This window comes from Phascolarctos cinereus, unplaced genomic scaffold, assembly GCF_003287225.1.
Source record: "Phascolarctos cinereus isolate Bilbo 61053 unplaced genomic scaffold, phaCin_HiC Scaffold_4;HRSCAF=312, whole genome shotgun sequence".
NCBI classification, from domain to species: domain Eukaryota; kingdom Metazoa; phylum Chordata; class Mammalia; order Diprotodontia; family Phascolarctidae; genus Phascolarctos; species Phascolarctos cinereus.
The window spans coordinates 302,420,110-302,445,711 of NW_027555847.1; positions in this window are offsets into that span (position 1 = coordinate 302,420,110).

Here is a 25,602-nt window from a genome sequence, read left to right on the forward strand (position 1 = left end):
CCCAAACCTTCTTTCAGCCGAAGATAAGGTTTACTAGAACATCCGTCATATTGGCAGACTCTTAAGGAATCTGAATATTACCGAGCTATTGGCTAGATTATAAGAATCTGAGCACCTTAATGGAGATAAGATGGACCTCATATACAGAAAGACTGTGGGAGGGCCAAGGAGTTTGGGGTGACTGGAGGAGGGGATCTAGATGGGAGTGGCCAGTAAGCTGGGGTGAACAGAATGCCAGGGACAGGGACCTGGACCACATGGCCAAGGGAGAATGGAGTCTAGAGAGGATTAAGGGTGGGAAGTGGGAAGGCCATCTGGAGGTAGATTTAGTACAGATGATAATGAAAGGCCAGTTGATATGATTACAGCCTCAGGTGAATGCCAGTGATTTGGCCATGTGGGAAAGTCCAGGGTTTTTCCTTTTTGGGGTCTAGATCCCATCCTCATCATTCCTGTGTCCAGCCCTGCACTCTATCCACTGTGCCACCTAGCTGCCCCAATCTGGCATACAGTAGTTGCTTAATAAATTAAGCAACTACTATATACTTAATACTTAATAAATTAGTATATACTTAGTACTTAAATTAAGCAACTGTTGAATTACTTGAATTACCTACATGCAAGAGGCAACATGTCATAGTGAGCAGAAAGCTTGTGTAAAAGTCAGGAAAACTTGGGTTGAAGTCCCATTTCTGATATACTAGCTGTGTAACCCTTGGCAAATCAGTAAACTTTTCATTTCCCTTGGCAACTCTCTGAGACTAAATTTCAGATCAAGGGCAGATCTGGATCAGAAGAGGAGGTTTTCTCATTTGGTGTTCCCTGTAGCATATAAAGAACAGGTCCTTTTTAATTTATGTATTCTTAAAGATGTTGGGCTTTGTATATAAGTATAGGAAGACACAAAATATAAGCTCCTTAAGTCCAGACACTGTCTCACCTTTGTATTTTTATCCCCAGCATCTAGAATAGTAGCAAGCACTTAATAAATGGTTGATTCATTAACTGATAGCAGAAAGAACACTAGACTCTTGGTCAGTAAACTTAGATTCTAACAAAGGCTCTAGGACAAATTAGTTATATGACCTTAGGCAAGTCACTTTCTTTATTCCCATATTGTCTCATCTATAAAAATGGGAGGAGGGGCACTAAACAAAAGCCTTTCCCAGATCTAGAGCTCTAAGATTTTGTTTGATGAGTTTCACATATCTCAATGAGAATGTTATGTCTAAACTTTGTAAATTTAACCTTTGTATCCCTAGCAGTTAGTACAAGATCTTTTGACTTAGACTCAATTGAAGTGTTTATTAATCACAGTCCCAAGGTGGTCAGACTGACAAAATTATTTGAAATGTATTCACTTCTAGTAAAATGTTCATAATACTGAGGAACTGTGCAAATGTTCCAACTGGGAAAGTTAGTCTCAAACCCCATGTTTCTACTTCTGTCTTCTACCTTTCTCTTCTTATGTTTTCCAACAAGTGAATCTCATTAGACCATCAATGGGTTTTTGAAAATTTGCAGTCTCAGCTGTGTCCATATAACACAAATAATGTGGTAAAATGAGTATAGAACCTAGTAGAGATCTACAGACCTATGTTCTGATTGTGACTCTGGGGCATTCTACTCAGTAGATATTTTTTAAATAATATTTTACCCCAATTACATGTTAAAAAAAATTTAACATTAAATTCTTTTAAATTTTGAGCTCCAAATTTTCTCCCTCCCTTCCCTACCCCTCCTTAAAATGGTAAGCATTTTGACATAGGTTATACATTTCAATCATGCAAAACATATTATCATATAAGTTATGTTGTAAAAAAAAAAAATAGCACTGACCCAAAGGGGGAAAAACATGAAAAGAATAAAGAAAGTGAAAAATAGTATTGTTCAATCTGCATTCAGACTTTCTCAGTTCTTTCTCTAGAGGTAGATAGCACTTTTCATCATGAATCTTTTGGAATTATGTTAGATCATTATATTGCTGAGAATAGTTAAGTCTTTCACAGTGTATCATCATAACAATATTGCTGTTAATCTATACAGTCTTCTCCTAGTTTTTCTCAGTTCATTTTGTATCAGTTCATGTAAGTCATTCCAGGTTTTTCTGAAATCAGCCTGCTCATCATTTCTTATGGCAGAGTAGTATTCTATTGCAATACTACACCACAACTTCTTCAGCTGTTCCCCGATTGATGGATATCCCTTCAATTTCCAATTCTTTGCATACAAATACATCCCCAATCCCTTTTTAAATCTCTCTGGAATACAGACATAGTAGTGGTATTGGTGGATTAAAGGGTATGCACGGTTTGAATGTCCTTTGGGCATAGTTACATATTGTGTTCCAAAATGGTTGAAACAGTTCACAAATCCACTAATAACACATTAGTGCCCCAATTTTTCCACATCCCCTCTAACATTTATCATTTTAATGTCATAATAGCCAATCTGATATGTGTGAGGTGGTACTTAAGAGGTGTTTTATATTGCTTTTCTCTAAGTAGTAGTTTTTAGAGAAATTTGTATACGATAGCTTTGATTTCTTCATCTGAAAACTGCCTGTTCATATACTTTGACCATTTATCAATAGAGGGATGAATTGTATTCTTACAAATTTGAAAAATTTATCTACATATTTGAGAAATAAGGTCTTTAACCTGAGACACTTGCTGAAAAAAAATGTTTTCCAACTTTCTGCTTTTCTTCTAATTTTTATTGCATTGGTTTTGTTTGTGCAAAAAGTTCTTAATTTAATACAATTATAATTATCCACTTTACATCTAGTAGTGCTTTCTATCTCTTGTTTGGTCATAAATTCTTTTCTTCCACATAAATCTGACAGGTAAACTATTCTTTGCTCTCCTAATTTGCTTATGGTATCACCCTTTATATCTAAATCACGTGTCCATTTTGACCTTATTTTGGTATATAGTGTAAGATGTTGGTCTATCCTACTATGCTGTTTTTCCAGTTTTTCCTCCAATTTTTTTTTCAAATAGTGAGTTTTTGTTTCAAAAGCCTTTTGGTTTATCAAACACTAGATTACTATGGTCAGTTATTACTGTATCTTATATATCTAATCTATTCCATTGATCTACCACTCCATTTCTTAGCTGGTAACAGATAGTTTTGGTGATTACTGCTTTATAATACATTTGAGATCTGGTATAGCTAGGCCACCTTCTTTCACATTTCTTGTTATTCATTCCCTTAATATTCTTGTTAAAGATGTTCCAGATGGGTTTTGTTATGATTTTTTTTCTAGCTCTATAAAACAATTTTTGGTAGTTTGATCAATACGGAACTGAATAAGTAAATTAACTTAGCTACAATTGTTATTTTTGTTATATTAGCTCAGCCTACCCATAAGCAATTATTATTTTTCCAAATAATTAGATCTGACTTTATTTGTGTGAATAGTGCTTTGTAATTGTGTTCATACAGTTTCTGGGTTTGTCTTATTCTCTATAATTGTTTTAAGAAGAATTTCTCTTTCTGTCTCTTGCTGCTAGATTTTTTTGGTAACATGAAGAAATGATGATGATTTATATGAGGTTATCTTATATCTTGCAACTTTGTTAAAAATTGTTCATTATTTCAACTGATTTTTCAGTTGACTCTTTAGTATTCTCTAAGTATACCATCATATCATCTGCAAAGAGTAATAGTTTTGTTTCTTTATTCCTCTAATTCCTTTGTGTTATTTTTCTTCTCCTTGCCAAAGCTAACATTTCTAGTACAGTATTGAATAAGAGTAGTGATCATGGTCATCCTTGCTTCACCCCTGGTCTTATTGGTAAGGTTTTTATCTTATCCCTATAATATATAGTGCTTGCTGATGGGTTTAGGTAGATACTACTTATCATTTTGAAGAAAGTTCCATTTATTCTTATGCTTTCTAATGTTTTTAATAGGAATGGCTGTTTTATTTTGTCAAAAACTTTTTCTGAATCTATTCAGATAATCATATAATTTCTGTTGGCTTTGATATTTATATGGTCAATTATGTTGATAGTTTTCCTAATATTGAGCCAGCCCTGCATTTCTGATATAAATATTACCTGGTCATAGCTTATGATCCTTTTAATATATTGCTTTTATCTCCTTGCTAGTATTTTATTTAAATTTTGTGCATCAATATTTATTAGGGAAACTGTTTTAAAGTTTTCTTTCTCTGTTTTTGTGGTTTAGGTATCTGCACCAGATAGATAGATAGATAGATAGATAGATAGATAGATAGATAGATAGATAGATAGATAGATAGATAAGTAAATGAATGAATGAATGAATAAACAAACTCACAAACACATTAATTATTTAATTAATCAATTAATTAATTGATTGATTGATTCAGGCCATTCAATGACCACAAAAGACCCAAAGTGCTTCTGGAAACAGGTTTGCCCTTAGGGGTAAAAGTAAGAAAACTAAGGGGGAGGGGAAGGCTGAGAGATTCCCCAAGGCTACAATAAGTAGCCCTTAAGGGAAAAGAAAGAAGAAGAAAGAAGAATGAGGAGGAGGAGAAAGGGAAAAGAGAGAGAAAGAACGGAAGAAGGAAAGGAAAGGAGGAAGGAAGGAAGAAAAAGAAAGAAAAAAAGCTTCTGATATTACTTATAGCAAGTCAATGCTGGACACTATATGAGGCTCATCCCAGATAGGACAATAAAGGAGGGTGGAACAGTCATTTTATCTAGCCAACTACTTGCACAAATTCCCAAAGTGGGCAATACCACCCCTGTGGGCTGCTGGAATGATTTGGGCAATTGTACTAGCCTTGGGTGTAATTGTGGGCATTGAATAAAAATAAGTGGGTTATGGAAACATAAGGAAAGAAGAGAAGAGAAGAAAACTTGAAAAACCATTTGTACATGTTTCATCTGTTATGTAACAGAGTTAAAGTTGGAGTGATTACCTTATTTTCCAAATAAACACACAAAATGCAAGTTATAACCTATCAGTGGTCAAGTCCGTTGACTGGTCTTACTTAACAAGTGTTAACAGAAAAGCATGTTGGCATTGTCAGGAAGTCCAGCATGCATCGGCAGGAATATGTGCATATAATGATTTGTTTACAATATGATACTATAAGGTTACATGATGCAATATTGCATTATAAAAATTTCAATGCAGGAAAAACCCACAAATTTACAATAAATTGTTAAATTTAAGATATGTCATTTTTTAATGGTATTTTTTTAAATGACACAAATTTGAGCAGAACCAGGAGAACATTGTACACAGTAACAGATACATTATGGGATGACTGACTTTGATAGACATGGCTCTTCACAGCAATGCAAGAATCTAAGACAACTACAAAAGATTCATGATGGAAATTGCTATCCATACCCACAGAAAAAAATATGGAGTTGGAATACATACTATTTGCTCTCCTTTTCCATTGTTGTTTTGTTTTATTGTGTCACTCTTCTGGTTCCTCCCATTAGTTCTAATTGTTATTTACATCAGAACTAATGGGAAAATATGCTTAACTTAAATGTATATGTAGAGCCTATATCAGATTGTATGCCATGGGGGCCGGGTGGGGGGAGAAATAAGAGGGGAAGAAAATTTAAAACTCAAAGTAAATAAATTTTTTAAAAAAGAAATTACACAAATTTCAAAAAAGAAACCAATAAAGGATTAAAGAAAGTAGATTTCCAGGGGGCTACTGAGTAATTTTTTTTAAAGGGAGCAGTAGTTCAAATAAGGTTGGAAACCTCTGACTTATTGTGAAGTCAGTTCAGAAGATGCATACTTTTCTTTCTAGAAACATTCCATACAAGAAAAGCGACTGGGAACCTGATCTCAGAGATTTCCACTAGAATGCAAAATGGAGTTCTGAGGAGATCTATTCCCGTAGTGTATGTGTCTAGAAGAAGTACTTTCAATGTATTGAACTTTGCTTTCCAGATATGGAAGAGATGAAATGGAGGATGTCATATTCTGTCTATTATGGCATGTGTTATCCAAGCTGTGGATCTCAGTAAAAGTTTCTGAATTTTATGTTACTGTTTAAGTCTCCAAAGAACAACATGTAGATATTTTTATTTAAATAATTTGTATTTCCAAAAATATTTTCCAGTGATTTTCATTAGTTTTTTGAGGGATAGACTATCCACAAAATGGATATTAGAGTTAGAATATTTCACAGGAACTTGATGCTAATAAAAGTAAAACTAAATAATTATTAAAACATGATTGCAAAAGACATGTTTTTCCTTTTGGATAGGGGGAGCAGATTAGGACTTGTGATTTTATTGGCATGGGGAACTCCTTGCTGGTATAGAAATTCAAAAAGTTTGCCTATGATTTATAGTTGTAGAACAATGATTCTCAAACTTTTTGGTCTCAGGACACCTTCACACTATTAAAAAATATTGAGAACCCACACCCAGTTGTTTTTTTTATGTGACATTTACTATACTGCAAAGTAAAATATATTACATTATTATAAAAATAGTTTTGATCTCAAGGACCCCCTGAAAGGACCCTCAGGGGTCTCTGGACCAAACTTTGAAAACCTTCCTGCTGTAAAGAATTATTTGAACCTAAGTGACTTGGACATGGTCACATAGCTAGTGTGTGTCAGAGGCAGGAGATGAACCCAAATGTTCCTTACTTTGTGGTTATGCTTCTATCTACTATGCCTCTCATAAATAATTAGCACATAGTAAATTAAAATACTTGAGAGGAAGCCATAAAGTAGAGGATAGTGAGCTGACTTTGAAGTCTTGAAGATCTGAGTTCAAAATCTGCTTCTAAGACACGCTAGCTATGTGACCTTGGCAATTCTTCCACCCTAAAACCTCCTGGGCCTTGCTCTCTATCCTGCTACTGCATGTTAAGAATCACAGGGTCTTTCCATATTCTCTACAGCTGAACCTATGTTGCCTCTGACAATTAGAATGTGATCCCCTTTTGAGCAATGACTGTCTCACAGTTCTATTTTCTATCCTCTGCTCTTGGCTCATAATAAGCATTTAATCAATTCTTTTTCTTATATTCATACATTCATTTAACCCCTCAGTGTCTCTAAAGACCTAAGATTGTAAGTGATAGATGAGTTACCAACCTGCATCAGTGGAGGAAGTTTCCACACTGGAACTATCCCCTACATCAATAAAATTACAAGTCTAAACCCCTTCCCTCTCAAATAATACTACATCTTAATTATGACTGAAACATTCATAAAATCAGAGATTTATAATTGGAAGTTACATTAGAAGTTATTTAGTTCAATGTCCTTATTTTACAAACAAGAAAACTGAGGTCTAGCAAAGTCAAGTAATTTGTCCAAGGTCACATAGGTAGTAAGTAGCAGGATTTGAACCCATATCTACTTATTCCAAATCTTGTTCTTTTTGTACTATTCTGTACTGCTTTTGTGAAATAAAAACCCTAGAATCTAGGGCTGCATCCAATAAAATGTTGGCCCACTATAATAATACTAAATGTTATATAGTAGTAGTTTCATATTCCTCTTAGTTTCATATTCCTCTTGACACAATTTGATATATTACTCTGGATTTTGGCTAGTTTATTTTTCTCAGAAATAATAGTCCCTGGAGTGATGTTATTATGAGATGGCTTTCCTGATGTTTTGTTTTAATATGAAATCATACACATATTATTGCTGGGCTAAATAGAATTTTGCTCATTCATTCAACAAATATTTCAGTGCCCAGTATACTTAAGGTACCATGCTGAATGGTGAATCCAAAGATGAATAAGACACAATGCCTGCTTTTAAGGAACTTTGAATCTGGTGGGAGAGATAAGACATGTACACAAATAACTAATACAAGGCAGAATATGATTAGTGCCTTAAGAGAAGAATGAACAAAGTGTTATAGAAGTTAAGAGCAAGCTGAGATCACTCTGGCCTGGGAAATGTAAGGCTCATTGTAGAAATGAAATCAACACCTTCAACAGATAGACCATAAGAGACAAGAGTCAGGTATGACTCTGAATTTTTGAGTCTGGGTGACTAATAAAATGATAGTATGATTAAGAGAAATATATGCCACATACATATACTCCAAAACATACACATACACATACCACATACATACATATGTACATATACATATGATCATATATTCCAAAACATTTATAGCAGTACTTTTTGTGACAGCTGAAAATTGGAAACAAAGTAGATGCCCATCATTTTGAAAATGGCTAAACAAATTGTGGCACATTCATGTAACGACATATTACCATGCTGTAAGAAATATTGTGTTTGATGACTACAGAGAAGCATGAAAAGAGCTATATGAACTGATGCAGGGAAAAGTTAGCAGAGCTGAGAAAACATACACAATAGGAACAATATAAATGGAAAGAACTACTATACACCAAAAAATCAAAAGCATATATAACAAAACTATAAAGATTAAATGGTGCTCAAATGCAGATATGAGAAGACACTTCCAACTTACCCTTTCATAGAATGGGAGATCCACAGGCATTACACATTGCACGTGTTTTCAGACTTTTTCAGCTTGATTGGTTGTGATGACTTTTTTTCTCTTTTTCTTCTCCAAAAGAGTACTATCTGTCATATGGGATGACTGTCTGGGAAGGGGAAGAAGAGGGATACATGGAATACTATAGTGATGTTAAAAACAGGGGAAAAAATCAATAAAAACTATTTTTAAAAAAGAAAGAGGAGTCAGGAAGAGAAAAGCTGGTGGGAGGGGGTGAGTTGTAGGTCAAGATAATGAATTCAGTTTTGCTCGTGTTAATTATAAAATACTAGTGGAACATTCAGATAGAGAAATCCAGCAGACAGTTGGAATTGTGGTTCAGATACTAGGGAAGAAGTTAGGAATGAGGGTTTTGATTTTGGGAGATGATACTGAGAGGTAGAAGTGAATAGGAGTTTTAGTGGGGGGAAGCATACAAACCTTTGAAAGAGAAGGATAGAATCTTGCCAAATATCAATATTAAAGGATGGGAGAAAATAAAAGAGCCAGAGAGATAAAAAGAATTAATTTTTTTTAAATGCCAGAGAAGACCTAGGGGAGTGCTGAACTTTAGAAGCCATAGGAAGAGCATTTCAAAGAAGTCTTAGGAGGTACAAGTCAACCTTTTGTAACATTCCCTTTGGGATCACTCTCACACACTTTCAGGCTGGGTCCTCAGAGGGCAAGTGACTACTACTCCCCTCACAGTTCTAGGGGTCATCCTGAATGGTTTGGGTGTGTTAGGATTGGGCTTACTGCCAATGTCCTATTCAAGTTCCACTTGGGGATGAAATAAGACTATCATAAGTCATTGACCAGTTGACAAAAGATTTACTTTGCCCTAACATAGCAAGGATATCCAACAAGGATATAGTAGTACTCAGATTCTATAGATATCCTCTCCCCATCCCTTATATTTCTATGGAATTCCTCTAACCAGTAAGTAGGGTATGGTATTACAAATAGTCTTCAGACATCTATCACTTTAGAAGAGGCTTTACTCCAAAAGACTGGGATTTTTATGCCCTTAAGTGATCAGGAAAGGGGAAAGGGGCTAATCAAATCCCAGGGACAGCTTCCTTTCCTTTTTAGGGAAAACTAATCTCTTTGGAGGCAAACCAGGAACCTTAGTCCTATTGGGTGGATCTATTATTGTCACTCAAAAGCCCCATCCATTGTGCTCCCTGTTAATTATCAAAGCCAAATTTAAATAGCATTTAGAAAAGAGTGTTTACTGTGTCCTATAATAAGAACAGTTCATATAAAAACATCCTTGAGAAGTCTAAGACACATTATCACAGAAGAACATATACAGGAAAGTGGCCTTAAGTTTACAGGAGTAGGGAAACTGTGGCATGGAGGCCACACGTGACCCTCTAGGTCCTCAAGTGTGGCCCTTTGACTGAATCCAAACTTTACAGATGTGGCCCAGAGGCCACAGGTTCCCTACTCTTGGAGAGAGTACTTTTGGCAAAGATGTAACTCGTGGCCCCCATTTGGATGGATGTCCTTTTCTCTCTATGAAATCCTCCTGACACACTCTTGAGGCATAGCACCATTTGAACTTTTTTAAGGGTCTCAGAGTATAGGAGCATAGCAGAACCTAGTAGGATACCAGCCTACCTGAAACTTGCTCACATCTATTGTGATAGCCCCCCAAATGTGTGAGATTGCCAATGTGAAAGTGAAAATGAGTTTACTAATAAAATCATGCACATGTTTGAAGTTTCAAAAGTTAAATGTGCAAATGTTGAGGGCTGACTTACAAAGTAAGTTATATACAGAATAAAAAGGATTAATGGAGAGAAGGCACCAGAATTAAGAGAGGGTTGGGAAAAGCTTCCAGTAAAAAGAAATGATATGATTTGGGATTTGAGGGAGGTCAGTAGGTAGGGATAAGTAAGAGGAGCATTCCAGGCATGGAGGACATGGAGGGAAAATGACTGGAACCAAGAGATGAAGTATCATGTTCCTGGAACTGCCAGGAGGCCGAGATCACTGAATTGAAGAGTACATGTAAGGGAGTAAGGAGTAAGAAGACTAGAATGGTAGGAGGGGGCTAGGTAATGAAGGTCTTTGAATACCACACAGAGCATTTTATATTTGTTTCTGGAACCAAGAGAGAGCCACAGGAATTTATTGAGTAGGGGGTGATATGGTTGGGCCTATGCTTTAGCAAAATCACTTTGGCAGCTGAATAAAGACTAGATTGGAGTGGAGAGACACTTGAGGTAAGCAGACCCACCAGAAAGCTGTTACAATAGTCCAGGTGTGAGGTGAAGAGGTCCTGTGCTAGAGTGGTGGCAGTGTTAGAGAAGAGAAGGTTCTTCTCTTTTGAGAGATGTTGCAAAGATGGAATCCATAGGACTTGGTAAAAACTTTAATATGGGGGTGAGGTAGTGAAAAATAGTGAGGAATCCAGGATGACTCCTACATAAAAAAGCCTGAAAGACTGGAGAGGATGGTGTTGCCTTCTATAATAACAGGGATGGTGTGTTTGGGGATGGGGGAGGGTTCAGAGAGAAAGACAGGTTCCATTTTGGATATGTTGGGTTTAAGATGTTTACTGGACATACAGTTTGAGATGTCTAAAAGGCAGTTGGAGATGCGAGTTTGGAGGTCAGCAGTTAGTTTGAGGCAGGAAAGGCAGATTTGAGAATCAGTATAAAGATGGTAATTAAATCCAACAGAACTGATAAGATCACTAAATGAAGTCATATAGAGGAAGAAGAGAAGAGGACCCAAGAGAGAATCCTGAGGGACACCTACAGTTACAGGGTATTGTCTGGTAGTGGATTAGGTAAGAGAGACAGGAAAGGATCTAGTATAGCCAAAGAAATCTACCTCCTGAAGCTTGACTTTCTTCTACTGGAATCTCTTCTGTTATACATCAGCCCAGAGGTGTGTGTAATTTTTTCAACAATTCCCTTATATTTCCTTGACATCCTCATCTGATTTCATCCAACAAGCCAAAAACATTTCATTCCTCCCAAATTGCTTAAGAACTTGTCGGCCCCTAAATTGTGTATCTGATTGGTTGATTGAATAGAGGCATTGTTCATACCTACCTTGGACCTTTGATTTGTAACACAATAAAAGAGATATTCTCATTTGATTAAGTCCCAAGGTATTGTGCATCTTGTTAATTGCATTAATTAGGTTGAGGTTTCATAAGCAAAGTGCCAAGTTGATGATCCCTATTAAACAGATGAAAAAGCATTTATAAATATTTACTATGTGCCAGGACTTGTGCTAAGCCTGGGATTTCTAATATAAGCATTAAGATAGTCCCTGTCCTCAAGGACCACTTGTTCTAAAGTGTCAGGGAGAAGGAGGGTGGGCAGATGAAAGTCTCACTGCTCAAAAGTATTTGCCTAATTTATTTCACCAATTAGAGATTGCTGGGATTACCAAATTCATCTGTTAAAATATAAATGCCCCTTAGAAAGTTTAAGCTTATCATTCATTCTAAACTCAATATGAAATACTTTAATCAGATAATCAAATTGCTTTCCTTCTACTAACCAGCTGAGACCACCCCACTGAGGGTTTTGTTCAAAGGAGGAAAAAGGAGGGATTGTCTTGTAAATATGACTTGGACAAAGGGTGACAACATTCTAGTATTATTAACTAGAAATAGTGGATATGATTAATTACATTATTCTATATCATTATTATACAGTATTCAGCCCAATACTTTATAGTATATTGTAGACCTGTCTTTCTTAAAGCATTCAATAATACAATATTTTCATGAATTATCTTTTCATAAAAATTTAGTACAGCTATTAATATTTTGTTAAACCTTGTGTAAAATAGAATTTAGTTTTTTAATGCCTGAACCAATGAAAACACTTTAGAGAGTAATGCAATAGTATTCCTTCACTATCTGTAGAAAAACCATTAAGGGCATTTTCTTATTTTATCTCAAATAGGTAAGAAAGAATAAGATAGCAAAGCAGGTCAAAAGCTGAATTTATATAAAGAGACCAAGAGTTTTTTTTTCTTTCCTCATTGTATAAGAGTGCAGTTTAGTTCAATGATGATTAAATAGGATCTTGTTGCTAATAGAAACTACAGTCCTGCCAAATGCCTTTCAGAAACCAGGTTCTTTACTATCTAGGACAATACTGCTAAAGTTAATCGTTAGCCTATATGAGTGACCTGAAACAAGTCCATTGACATCCCCTAGACTCAGTTTGGTCACCTGTAAAACAAGGGGGTTGGACCAGACAGCTCCTAAGGTGTCTCTCAACTCTAGGGTTCCTAAGGGGAGTCTAGTTTCAGAGCAGTGCCATTTCATAAATAAGCCTACTTCTCTACAGGCTTGAAGGGTTCTGGTTTAACATGAAAAAAAAGGGACTTGGCTAAGTGCTATTTAGCTCCTTCTTTATCTATATTAGCTATTTTATCACCATAGTTTCTAAGTTGAATTGTCTTTTTAAAAAGTTTGCTAATTTTTATAAACTTTTTGAAAGATTTTCATGTGTGGGGTGGCTAGGTGGCATAGTGGATACAGTATCAGCCCTGGAGTCACAAAGACCTGAGTTCAAATGCAGCTTCAGTCTGATAAAGGCCTCATTTCCAGAAAGTATAGAGAACTGAGTCAAATTTATAAGAATACAAGTCATTCCCAAATGATAAATGGTCAAAGGATATGAACAGGCAGTTTTCAGATGAAGAAATTAAAGCTATCTATAGCATATGAAAAAATGCTCTAAATCACTATTGATTAGAGAAATGCAAATCAAAACAACTCTGAGGTACCACATCACGCTTATCAGATTGGCCAACATGATAAAACAGGAAAAAGATAAATGTTGGAGAAGATGTGGGAAAATTGGAACACTGATGCATTATTGGTGGAGTTGTGAAATGATCCAACCATTTTGGAGAGCAATTTGGAATTATGCCCAAAGGGCTATAAAAATGTACATACCCTTTGATCCAGCAATAGCACTTCTAGGGCTGTATCCCAAAGAGATCATACAAATGGGAAAAGAACCCACATGGACAAAAATATTTATAGCAACTCTTTTTGTGGGGGCAAAGAATTGGAAATTGAGAGGATGCCCATAAATTGGGGAATGGCTGAACAAGTTGTGGTATATGAATGTAACAAAATACTATTGTGCTATAAGAAATGATGAACAGGCTGACTTCAGAAAAACCCAGAAAGACATGTATGGTCTGATGCTGAGTGAAGTGAGCAGAACCAGGAGAACGTTGTACACAGTAACAGCCATGTTGTATAATGACTAATATTGATAAACTTAACCCTTCTCAGCCATAGAAGGATCTAAGACATCTCCAAAGGCCTCATGATAGAAAATGCTATCCACAAAGAAGAAAGAACCGTGCAGTTTGAATGCAGATGGAAGCATACTATTTGCTATTTTTTTTCTTCTCTTGTGTTTTCTTTCCTCTTTCTGGTGATTCCTCCTATTGGTTCTAATTCTTACTTACAACATTACTAATATGAAAATATGTTTAATAGGAATATATATGTATAGCCTATATGTGCCGTCTTGGGAAGGGAGGTGGGGAGGGAGGGAGAGAAAAATTTAAAACTCAAAAGCTTCTGGAAGTGATTGTTGATAATGCAAAATAAATTAATAATAATAATAATAATAATAATAAAGAAAACAGGAAAGGGACCCACATGTACAAAAATATTTATAGCAGCAGTTTTTGTTGGGGCCAAGAATTGGAAATTGAGGGGATGCCCGTTAATTGAGGAATGGCTGAACAAATTGTGGTATATATGAATATAATGGAATACTATTGTTATGTAAGAAATGACGAACAGGTAGACTTCAGAAAAACTCGGAAAGACGTAAGTGAACTGATGCTGAGTAAAGTGAACAGAACCAACAGAATGCAATACACAATAACATTAACATTGTGCGTGACTAACTTTGATAGACTTTCTCAGACATCAAAGATGCCCAGGTCATCCACTGCATCCTGCCAGTCATCTTGACTTTTGTCCTGCTACAGGACTTTGATAACTTAAGAAGCAAGAGTGAGGGGGGGTAGAGCCAAGATGGCAGAGTAAAAGCCACGACTTGCTTGAGCTCTCCCCCAAACCCCTCCAAATACCTGTAAAAATGGCTCTAAACAAATTCTAGAGCAGCAGAATCCACAAAAAGATGGAGTGAAACAAATTTCCAGCCCAAGACAGCCTTTTCGGTTGATTGGAAAGGTCTATCACACCAGGATGGGAGAGGAATGCAGTTCAGTGTGGGCACGCAGGCAAAGACCAGGCCTCAGTGAACCTGGAGCAAGCCTCAGGGGACTGAATCATGGGCAGCTGTGGTGGTTTCCAGACTTCTCAACCCACAAATGCCAAAGACAACTTAGAAGATCAGTAGGAAAGGTCTATGACCATGGTGAGAGAAAAGATCAGTCCCAGCCCCACTCCTAGTGCAGCCCCAGAGCGACAGTTGCTTTTAGAGCTCTCAGGCCACAGATGGAGGGGAAATCCAGTGGCTGATCAGAGGGGGATTGCAGGGATCTCTTTGCTGACACTGAGGCAGGATTCTCTTGCTTTGCCCATGCGTGGATCTGAGTCACAGTCCTAGGTGGCAATCCTGGGGTGAGGAGGAACGCTGGCATGGTGGAGCTTATAGTGGCAATGCAGAGAGAATCCTCCTCACAGTTCCAAGGCAGAAAAGAGTGCTTGCAGTCACACATAGACCAGAGCGCAGGCCAGGAAAGGAGTAAACACCTCACCCTTGATCATACCATCTTGGAAGAACCGAAAATTTACAGGTCCCTAGAAGTATCTCTGAAAACAGCTGCACAAAACCCTCAAAGCTTGAGATATTACATTTTCCACACTGGAAGCAGACCCCTACCTTAACAAATAGTTTAAAACTCAAGTAATTGGCTGGGAACATGAGCAAACTGTGCAAAAAAATAAATCAGACCATAGAGTCTTTCTTTGGTGACAAAAAAGATCAAAACATACAACCAGAAGACAACAAAGTCAAAGCTACTACATCCCAAGCCTCCAAGAAAAATATGAATCAGTCCCAGGCCTTGGAAGAGCTCAAAAAGGACTTTGAGAAGCAAGTATGAGAAGTAGAGGGAAAAGTGAGAAGAGAAATGAGAGTGATGCAAGAAAATCATGAAAAACAAGTCAACAGCTTGCTAAAGGAGACTCAAAAAAACTGAAGAAAATAACACCTTAAAAAATAGCCCAATCCAAAAGGCAAAAGAGGTCCAAAAAGCCAATGAGGAGAAGAATGCCTTAAAAAGCAGAATTGGCCAAATGGAAAAGGAAGTCCAAAAGCTCACTGATGAAAATACTTCCTTAAAAACTAGAATGGAGCAATTGGAAGCTAGTGACTTTATGAGAAATCAAGACATTGAAAAACAAAACCAAAAGAATGAAAAAATAGAAGACAATGTGAAATATCTCATTGGAAAAACAATGGACCTGGAAAATAGATCCAGGAGAGATAATTTAAAAATTATTGGACTATCTGAAAGCCATGATTGAAAAAAGAGCCAAGACACCATTTTTCAAGAAATTATCAAGGAAAACTGCCCTGATATTCTAGAATCCACTGATCACCTCCTGAAAGAGATCCCCAAAGGAAAACTCCTAGTAATACTATAGCCAAATTCCAGAGTTCCCAGGTCAAGGAGAAAATATTATAAGCAGCCAGAAAGAAACAATTCAAATATTGTGGAAGTAAATACAATCAGGATAACACAAGATTTAGCAGCTTCTACATTAAGGGACTGGAGGGTTTGCAATATGATATTCTGGAGGACAAAGTAGATAGGATTACAGCCAAGAATCACCTACCCAGCAAAACTGAGTATAATCCTTCAGGGGGGAAAATTGACATTGAGTGAAATAGAAGACTTTCAAGCATTCTTAATGAAAACACCAGAATGGAACAGATAATTCTATATTCAAATACAAGACTCAAGAGAAGCATGAAGAGGTAAACAGGAAAGAGAAGTCATAAGGGACTTATTAAGGTTGGACTGTTCACATTCCTACATGGAAAGATGATATTTGTAACTCATGAGACCTTTCTCAGTATTAGGGTAGCTGCAGGGGAAAAAAATTATATGTAGAGATATATTGATAGATAGAGGGCACAAGGTGAGTTGAAGATGAATGGGTGATATCTGTAGAATAAATTTAAATTGTGAGAGGATTATACTGAAAGAAGAAGAAAGGGGAAAGATAGAATGGGGTAAATTATCTCACATGAAACAGACAAGAAAATGTTTTTATAGTGGAGGGGACATGGAGCAAGGTGAGAGGGAATGAGTGAATCTTATTCTCATCGGATTTGGCTTAAGGAAGGAATTACATACACATTCAATTGGGTATGGAAATCTATCTTACCCTATAGGAAAATAGGGGGGAAGGGGGAAAAGAGAGCAGGGGGATCATAGAGGGGAGGGCAATTGGGGGAAGTGGTAATCAGAAGCAAACACTTCTGAGGAAGGACAGGGTCAACAGAGAGAATAGAATAAAGGGCAGTGGTTAGGATGAAGGGAAATATAGTTAGTTTTCCACAACATGACTACAATGGAAGTGTTTTGCATGACAACACATGTATAACCATATTGAGTTGCTTTCCTTCTCAAAGAGGGTGGGTGGAGAGGGAGGAAGGGAGAAAATTTGGAACCCAAAGTTTTAAAAACGAATGTTAAAATTGTTTTCACATGCAACTGGGAAATAAGATTTACAGGCAATAGGGTATAGAAATCTATCCTGCCATACAGGAAAATAGAAGGGGAAGGGGATAAGAGAAGGGGGGGGAGATAGAAGGGAGGGCAGATTAGGGAAGGGACATTCAGAATGCATGCTGTCTTGGGGTGGGGGAGGGATGAGATGGGGAGAAAATATGGAACTCAAAATCTTGTGGAAGTGAATGTTTAAAATTAAAAATAAATAAATTAATAGGAAAAAAAAGCGAGAGTGAGGCTGATGACTTTCTGCAACTCTGCCTCACTTAAATCCATTTCATATACAAGTCAAGACATCACCCATGATGTCATTAGTCCTCTTTGAAAGAAAAGCAAACAAGATATCCTGTTTATCCTATATATACCTTATTTATACATAGTAGTTTGCATATTGTCGCTCCCATTAGATTATGAGCTCCTTAAGACCAGGGATTCACTTTTACCTTCTTTTTTATCCCCAGTGCTTAGCATAGAGACTGCAATATAGTAGATACTTAAAATATGTTTATTTACTGATTAATTGATTTTTCAACCTATAGTTCATCAACTACTCTTACCTATCTTTTTCAAAAGATTTGCTGTCTAACAATGTTTCCTCAATATTATACTTATAAAGTTGAATTTTCAAAACCAAATGTAAAACTTTGCATTTACCTTATTCAATTTCTTCTTCCATTCAACCTAGTGTCATAGACCAGAGATGTCAAATAGATTGTCCATGGGCCAAATGCAGCCTGAAACACTCTTGAATGGGGCCCAACCATATTAAAGTATAATTGGGAGATACTTAATAAATAAAAATACAATACAACATAGATAATGTTAATTTGTGTTTTTCTAAGGCAATATGTGGCCCACCAGGATTTTCATCTATGGTTTAGTAGACCCTGTTTTTATTTCAGTTTCAAACCACAATTCTAAACCATCAGATTTTTTTTTAACCTTGACTCAGACATTCAGTGCATTTGTTATCTCTCCAAGTTCTGTGTCACCTGCAAATCTGATTGAGCATGTCATCTATATCTTTATCCAAGTCAGTAATAAAAATGTTAATGGGCATAGAACTAAGCATAGATACCAGGGGCAGTCCACTGGAGACCTTCTTAACCATGAATATCTACACCGTGGGTCCAACAATTCAACCATATCTGAATTATATACTCCAACCTCTCTGTGTCTCAGGAGTGTCCCCCTTTGGCCTCCTTTCCCAGTTATCCCATCCTTGTTCAACTAAATTGAGTTCAATTTCAATCTGCTTAGACTAGTTGTAAAAAAAAAATTTCCAGTTATAGCTCTGTAATGAATGTAATCTCCTTGAGAATAAGGGATGCTTCATTTTGTCTTTGTTTCCCAGAACCTTGTTTAGTGCCTGGCACTAAATAAATGCTTGTTGATTGATTAATGATTAGCAACTGCTGAAGATGCTTCTCTAACATCCTTTCTGCCATGGCAACATAGAAGCACAGAGAATATTTACAGTATCAGGCTGAAAAGCTGACTCAGAGAAGACTCAGACCCTACATACCCTGAAAATTTGGATAGAATTTTGGGCAATAGGAATTGATATTTTATAGCATCATAGATTTAGAAATGGAAGGAACATTAGGGTCATTGTAGGACAACACTCACATTTTTCAGATGGGTAAACTGAGCCCCAGGGATAGTAAGTGAATTGCCCAAGTTCACAGAGGTAGTAATCATCAGAGATGGCATTGAAGCTTGGTCCCCTGACTCCAGTCCCAGAATTTCTTCCAATGTATCATGTATTTTAGAGCATTTTCTTGATATTTACTTTGATTTTCTATTTTTTTAAAACTCATTTTTGCCCTAACACAATATAGCTCATGTAATTAATATCAGCTGGTCTGGAAAGGATTCACAGAAGGCAAAATGGGGGCTTGGCAGAGCAATTTGAGAAGCTACAAACACAAAGTGGGCACAAATACCTAGAGGTAACAACATAATTTGTTCATTTGCATAGAGTTTTACAATTATTTTACCTACATTATCTTACTCAATATTCAAAATAGCCCAGTTAGGTTGGCAGCACAGGCATTATCACTCCTGTTTTACAAAAGAGAACATTGAGGCTCAAAATGGGTGTCCCAGGTCACAGTGCAAAGAAGTGACAGAGCCTGAAGCAGGAATCACATTTTCTCACCCTAGTAAACTGTTCTTTTCATTGCATTATTTGGGAGAACAAAGAGGAAAACAAAATGGATGCAATTTTTTTTTAGTTAATCCAATTTGCACAGGGGCATAATGATGATGACGATGATGATGATAGCTAGCATCTTTGTAGTAATTTGAGTTCTAAAAAGTGCTTTACAAATATTATCTCATTTGATCCTCACAACAACCTTGAGAAGTAGGTGCTATTATCATTCCTATTTTATAGATGAGGAAACTGAGATAGACAGAGGTTAAGTGACTTCTTCAGAGACACAAAGCTAGTACGTGTCTGAGGCCATATTGAAACTCAGGTTTTTCTGACTCTATCTCCAACACTCTATCCATTGATATACCTAGTTGTATAAATAAACGGTTGGGCATAAGATAAGGATTTTGCCTCTTTTCTAAAAGAGTCAGTCAATAAACATTAATTAAATTCTAGGCACCATGCTAAGTATTGGGATACAAAAAGGGTCAAAATACACAAAGACCTAGAAACAATTTAATCAATAAATATTTTTGAGTGTCTATTGCATGTTTGATGAAGCAGAGAGTCAGAAATGGAAAAGACACAAACAGCAAAAAACTGGGAAAGAGACAACAACACTAATATAGTGTCTACTCCCTGCAAAAGATGCTGGGGATATAAGGATGAATAAAACACAGTCCCTGCCCTCAAGGAGCTGACAATCTAGTAACAAAACTCAGGTCATAAGCAACAATAAAATAAATTAGAATGTCCCAAGTCCATAGGAGAAGTACTAAATTCTATGAAAGATTCCTTTCACCTGGGGGATCAAGAAACAGTTTATGTAAAAGAGGCCATGATCTAGGTCTCGACAGTTGGGAAGGATTTCAATAGGTTCAGGAGATGGGATGGGATTTCAGGTGCAGATGCAAAAGGGAATAGCTGAGTTTTTGGAAGGTGTGGAAGTGCAGTTTTCCTGAAATACAGATGAGTACAATGAAATAAAGCAGGAATGGCAGATTGGCTATGAATGCCAGTCTAAAAAGTTTGTACTTCATTCTGTTCACAAGGGGAGCCACAAAAATGGCGTTATCAGAGTTGTCCACTTGGAAGATTACTCTTAAAATGGTGAGTAATATGAATCAGAAAAGGAAAGGCTAGAAGCAGCGGGCTACTGCAATAATCTAGGTGAGAGGTAATGAGTTTTAGTGAGAGTGATAAGGAGGAGAAAAATTTGAGAGATATTATGAAGGTCCAGTTGATAGGAGTTGGCAACTGATTGAATGTGGGAGGGGAAGCCAAGAGAAAGAATAATCCATAACAAAATCTGAGAATAGGGAGGTGTATAGACAGAGACAGAAATGGTGGGAGAGACAGAACTGAATGTATTTGAATGGTAGGACAGAGATAGGAAGACCCAACAGTGAGAAGAGAGAAGATATGCTAAACTAGGAAGAGAACTCAGTGTGTGAAGTAAAGGGAATTGGCTTTCATTTGAATAGCATGGAGTCACTATTATCTATATTTTTTAAAAACATTAATTTATTTTTAGTTTTCAACAATCGCTTCTGTGAGTTTTTGAATTTTAAATTTTCTCCCCCTTCCTCTCCATCTCCCTCCCCAACTGGGCATGCAATCTGATATAGGCTCTACATATACATTTTTATTAAACATCTTCTTACATTAGTCACGTTGTAAAGAAGAATTAGAACCAATAGGAGGAACCACAAGAAAGAAGAAACGAAAACAAAACAGAAGGAAAAAAAAGAGCAAATAGTATGCTTTGACCTGCATTCAAACTCCATAGTTCTTTCTCTGGATGTGAATAGCATTTTCCAACATGAGACTTTTGGAGATGTCTTAGATCCTGGAATTGCTGAGAGGGGCTAAGTCTATCAAAGTTAGTCATCTCACAGTGGCTGTTACTGCATACAACATTCTCCTGGTTCTGCTCACTTCAGTCAGCATCAGTTCATACAAGTCTTTCCAGGTTTTTCTGAAGTCTGCTTGCTCATTGTTTCTTTTTTTTTTCTTTCAGCCAAAGACATGGTTAATTAGAACATGTGCCATATTGGCCAGATTGTTAAGGAATCTAAGCATTTGTATTGCTAATGCAAGTGGGTCAGATCTTAAGAATCTGAGCACCTTAATAGAGACAAGATGGACCTTAAATGCAGAAAGACTGTGGGAGGGATCTAGGAGTAGCCAAGTAGTTAGAGGTGACTGGAGGAGAGATCTAAGGAGGATATGGATGGGAGTGGCCAGTAAACTAGGGTGAACAGAATGCCAGTGGCAGGGACCTGGACCATGGCCCAAGGGAGAATGGAGTCTAGTTAGGATTAAGGGTGGGAAGTGGCCAGGGGCAATTCAGAGGTAACAGAACAGAATTGGGAGATTGTGCATAGCCACAGTGAAAGGCCAGTTGATAGGATTATAGCCTCAGGTGAACTCCAGAGATTTGGCCAGGTGGGAAAGTCTAGGGTTTTTCCTTTTTGGAGTCCAGATCCCAAAGACATGGTCTTTTCCTTTTAGGGGTTCAGATCCCATCCCCATCATTTTCCCCTCAAACTAATGGGACCCAAATTCTTTTGGGGTAAGGGACAAAAGTCTCGGCTTCTGAAACTGCTCCTTGCTGGCAAGGGGCATACAGCTGTTCCTGCCTTGATGGGGTCCCAGAAAGGTTGACTGGAACTGAGCACAGGCTGCATCCAGGGAATGATGGGGGGGCATTGGCTGGTATCCACTGTTTGCTACCAACTGTATAGGTGAATGGCTTGTAGTCCCGAAGATACAATCTGACAGAAAAGACTTCAAGGCCCAGATATAGGGAGAAGTAAAAGTGTAAGACCCCATTAAAATAATTTACATTTGACCTGCAGGATTATCTGATCTTGTTACTTTTTCTAAAGTTTAAGTAACAGTTTTGCAGGTAGATGTTTTCCACCCCTGGGTTCAATAGTTATACAAATAAATTTGCCAGAGACTGACTTTTACATCAATTATAGCTGAAATTTTCCTCCCCAAAACAAACTGAAGATGTTTCTGATTTAATTTCAGTTGTTTGGGGGTATTAAATGACTACACATTCAGATCAAAACAGCAAGACCTCACACACTTGCATTGATCTTTTACTGACCACTTGCTCTGATTATAGAAATTTGGTGTAAAAGCATAAAGCAGGGCCTAGATTTAGGTCCCAAATATGGCAGGATAAAACATCCTTAGCTCTGGATTCAGATAATTCTGTTTTCCAACCATGCAGTATCAAATCTATCTCATAGCCAGACTCAAGAAGGGCCTGGTAGGTAACATTCTTTTTCAAAGAAACATAACGGGGAGACTGAGCCAGGAGGACCTCATCTTAGACTGAGGCTAAAATTGTCCTCTCAGCTTTTCCCAATGCTGACTTCCTACCAGTATCACATTCTCTCTGAGTAGCTTGTGGCATTTCTCTCAGATGGTGGATTATTGATTATCAATGGATTATTATGATCCATCAGACAACTCAAAATAAAATCCCACGAGCTTTTACTTCAAACAGCAAGTTTCACTAATCACAGCTTAGGAAAACTTTTTCAGGATATACATCTCAAATTTACATTTGTCCTGGTGTAAAAAACCAATTGTTAGAGATTATTTCTATATACTTGCACATTCTCAGCAAGACAAAACCCAAACAAGCTTTTTGGCAAGTTTACTCATTAAAACAATAACCAACAATAGCCAAATTATTTTAGTGGTAACCAAATTATGAAAAGTTGTTTTACATTAACTGATACAAAAAGTTCACCAATTTGAAACTTGAAACAAACCCATTACCATACAGGTGACTTCAGTTTTGTTAAATGCATTTCCAAATTACACAGAGAATCAACATCTCATCATTAATGGTTAAAACTACAACTTTAAAGAAGCATGCTTACCCAAGTTCAGTGACTAGCTTCTTTACCTTGAGCAGGATGTGCTGAACGTGGGTGATGTTTCCAGGCAAAAGTTGCCACAGGGCCCAACAACATTGCCAGTGGGGCCTGTGCGGTAGCTGCTGCCCCTCCCCCCTCCTTCCTTTGGCCAGGTGGGGGAGGGCGAATTCAAAAGTGAGGGGGAAAGGGTGAAACTCTCTTCTCCTATGAGAGGGATTAACAGATACCCTCTTGACTCAAGGGAAGGAAGTAACCAGGGTTGTAAGGAGGTGTTCCAAAACTCCTTAATGATTGATCACAAAACCTTCAGAATCTGCTAATATGTTTTTAGCTTTTCTAAAGGATCCAGTGGAAGGAGTAAGTAAACTTCAGAGAACCTAAAAGCACCTTCAGTTTTCCCAATTCCCTAGCACTGAGAGAATTGACAGAATTGGGTATATGTGTCCAGATAGGGCACCCAAATTTGTCCTCTATGCTGTGAAAAGTGTACCCAGGTCCTTGGCCTCAAACTGAACCAGTGGACCTAGAGCTTGAGAGTGTCAGGCTGAGTACTAGACAGCCTCATCACTGTCTGCCTGAAAAGCACCTCTAAACCTTCCTAGGTGCTCGGAGAGTGACCCCAACTGCAGGACAAGAAAGAAGGGAGGTGAGGTTTACTTACCTTCCAGTCTTGGCTGGAGAAAAACTTGGGGTTAGGCAGCTTCCCTGTATGGGCCACCAAAATGTTGAGGTCTAGAGGTTTAGGAGTTCTGGGACCCCAAAATCACAACACACAGGTCCTGCCTGAAAGAATTTGACCCAAGCCTTCTTTCAGCCAAAGACAAGGTTTATTAGAACATCTACTATATTGGCCAGACTCTTAAGCAATCTAAGCATTTGTATCACTAATGTGAGAGGGCCAGATCTTAAGAATCTGAGCCTGTGGCTAGATTTTTAAGAATCTGAGCTTTGCTCGTCAGTTCTTATAGCACGACAGTATTCTATTACATTCATATACGACTTGCTCAGCCATTCTGCAATTGATGGGCATCCCCTTAATTTCCAATTCTTTGCCATCACAGAAAGAGATGATATAAATATTTTTGTACATTTGGGTCCTCTTTCTATTTTTATGATCTCTTTGGGATACAGCTCTAGAAGTACTATTGTTGGTTCGAAGGGTATGCACATCTTTATAGCCCTTTGGGCATAGTTCCAAATTACTCTCCAAAATGGTTGGATCAGTTTGCAACTCCACCAATAATGCATTAATGTTCCAGTTTTCTCACATCTTCTCCAACATTTATCATTTTCCTCTTTTGTAATGTTAGCCAATCTGAAAAGTGTGATGTGTTACCTCAGAGTCATTTTGATTTGCATTTCTCTAGTCAATAGTGATTTAGAGCATTTTTTCACATGACTATAGATAGCTTTAATTTTTTTCATCTGAAAACTGCTTGTTCATATCCTTTGACCATTTATAAGTTGGGGAATGAGTTGTGTTCTTATAAATTTGACTTAGTTCTCTATATTTTAGAAATGAAGTCCTTATCAGAGACACTGATTATAAAAATTCTTTCCCTATTTACTGCTTCCCTCCTAATCTTGGTTCCATTGACTTTATTTGTGCAAACACTTTGCAATTTAATGTAATCAAAATTATCCATTTTGCATTTCATAATGTTCTCTATCTCTTGTTTGGTCATAAATTGTCCTGTTCTCCATAAATCTGACAGGGAAACTATTCCTTGCTCTCCCAGTTTGCTTATAGTATCAGCCTTTATATCTAAATTGTGCACCCATTTTGTTTTATTTTGGTATATGCTGTAAGATGTTGGTCTATGCCTAGTGTCTGTCACACTATTTTCTGGTTTTCAAAGCAGTTTTTGTCAAATAGTGAGTTCTTATCCCAGAAGCTGGGGTCTTTGGGTTTATCAAACAGTAGATTACTATAATCATTGAGTGTTGTGTCTTGCATACCTAACCTATTCCACTGATTTGCCACTCTACTTCTTAGCCAGTACCAAGTAGTTTTGATGACTGCTGCTTTATAATACAATTTAAGATCTGGTATGCGTAGGCCACCTTCCCTAGCATTTCTTTTCATTAATTCCTTTGATGTTCTAGACCTTTTGTTCCTCCAAATGAATCTTGTTATTATTTTTTCTAGCTCTATAAAATAATTCTTGGTAGCTTGATTGGTATGACACTGAATAAGTAAATTAATTTAAGTAGAACTGTCATTTTTATTATATTAGCTCAGCCTATACATGAGCACTTGATATTTTTCCAATTATTTAGATCTGACTTTATTTGTGTGAAAAGTGCTTTGTAATTGTGTTCATACAGTTCCTGGGTTTGTTTCAGCAGG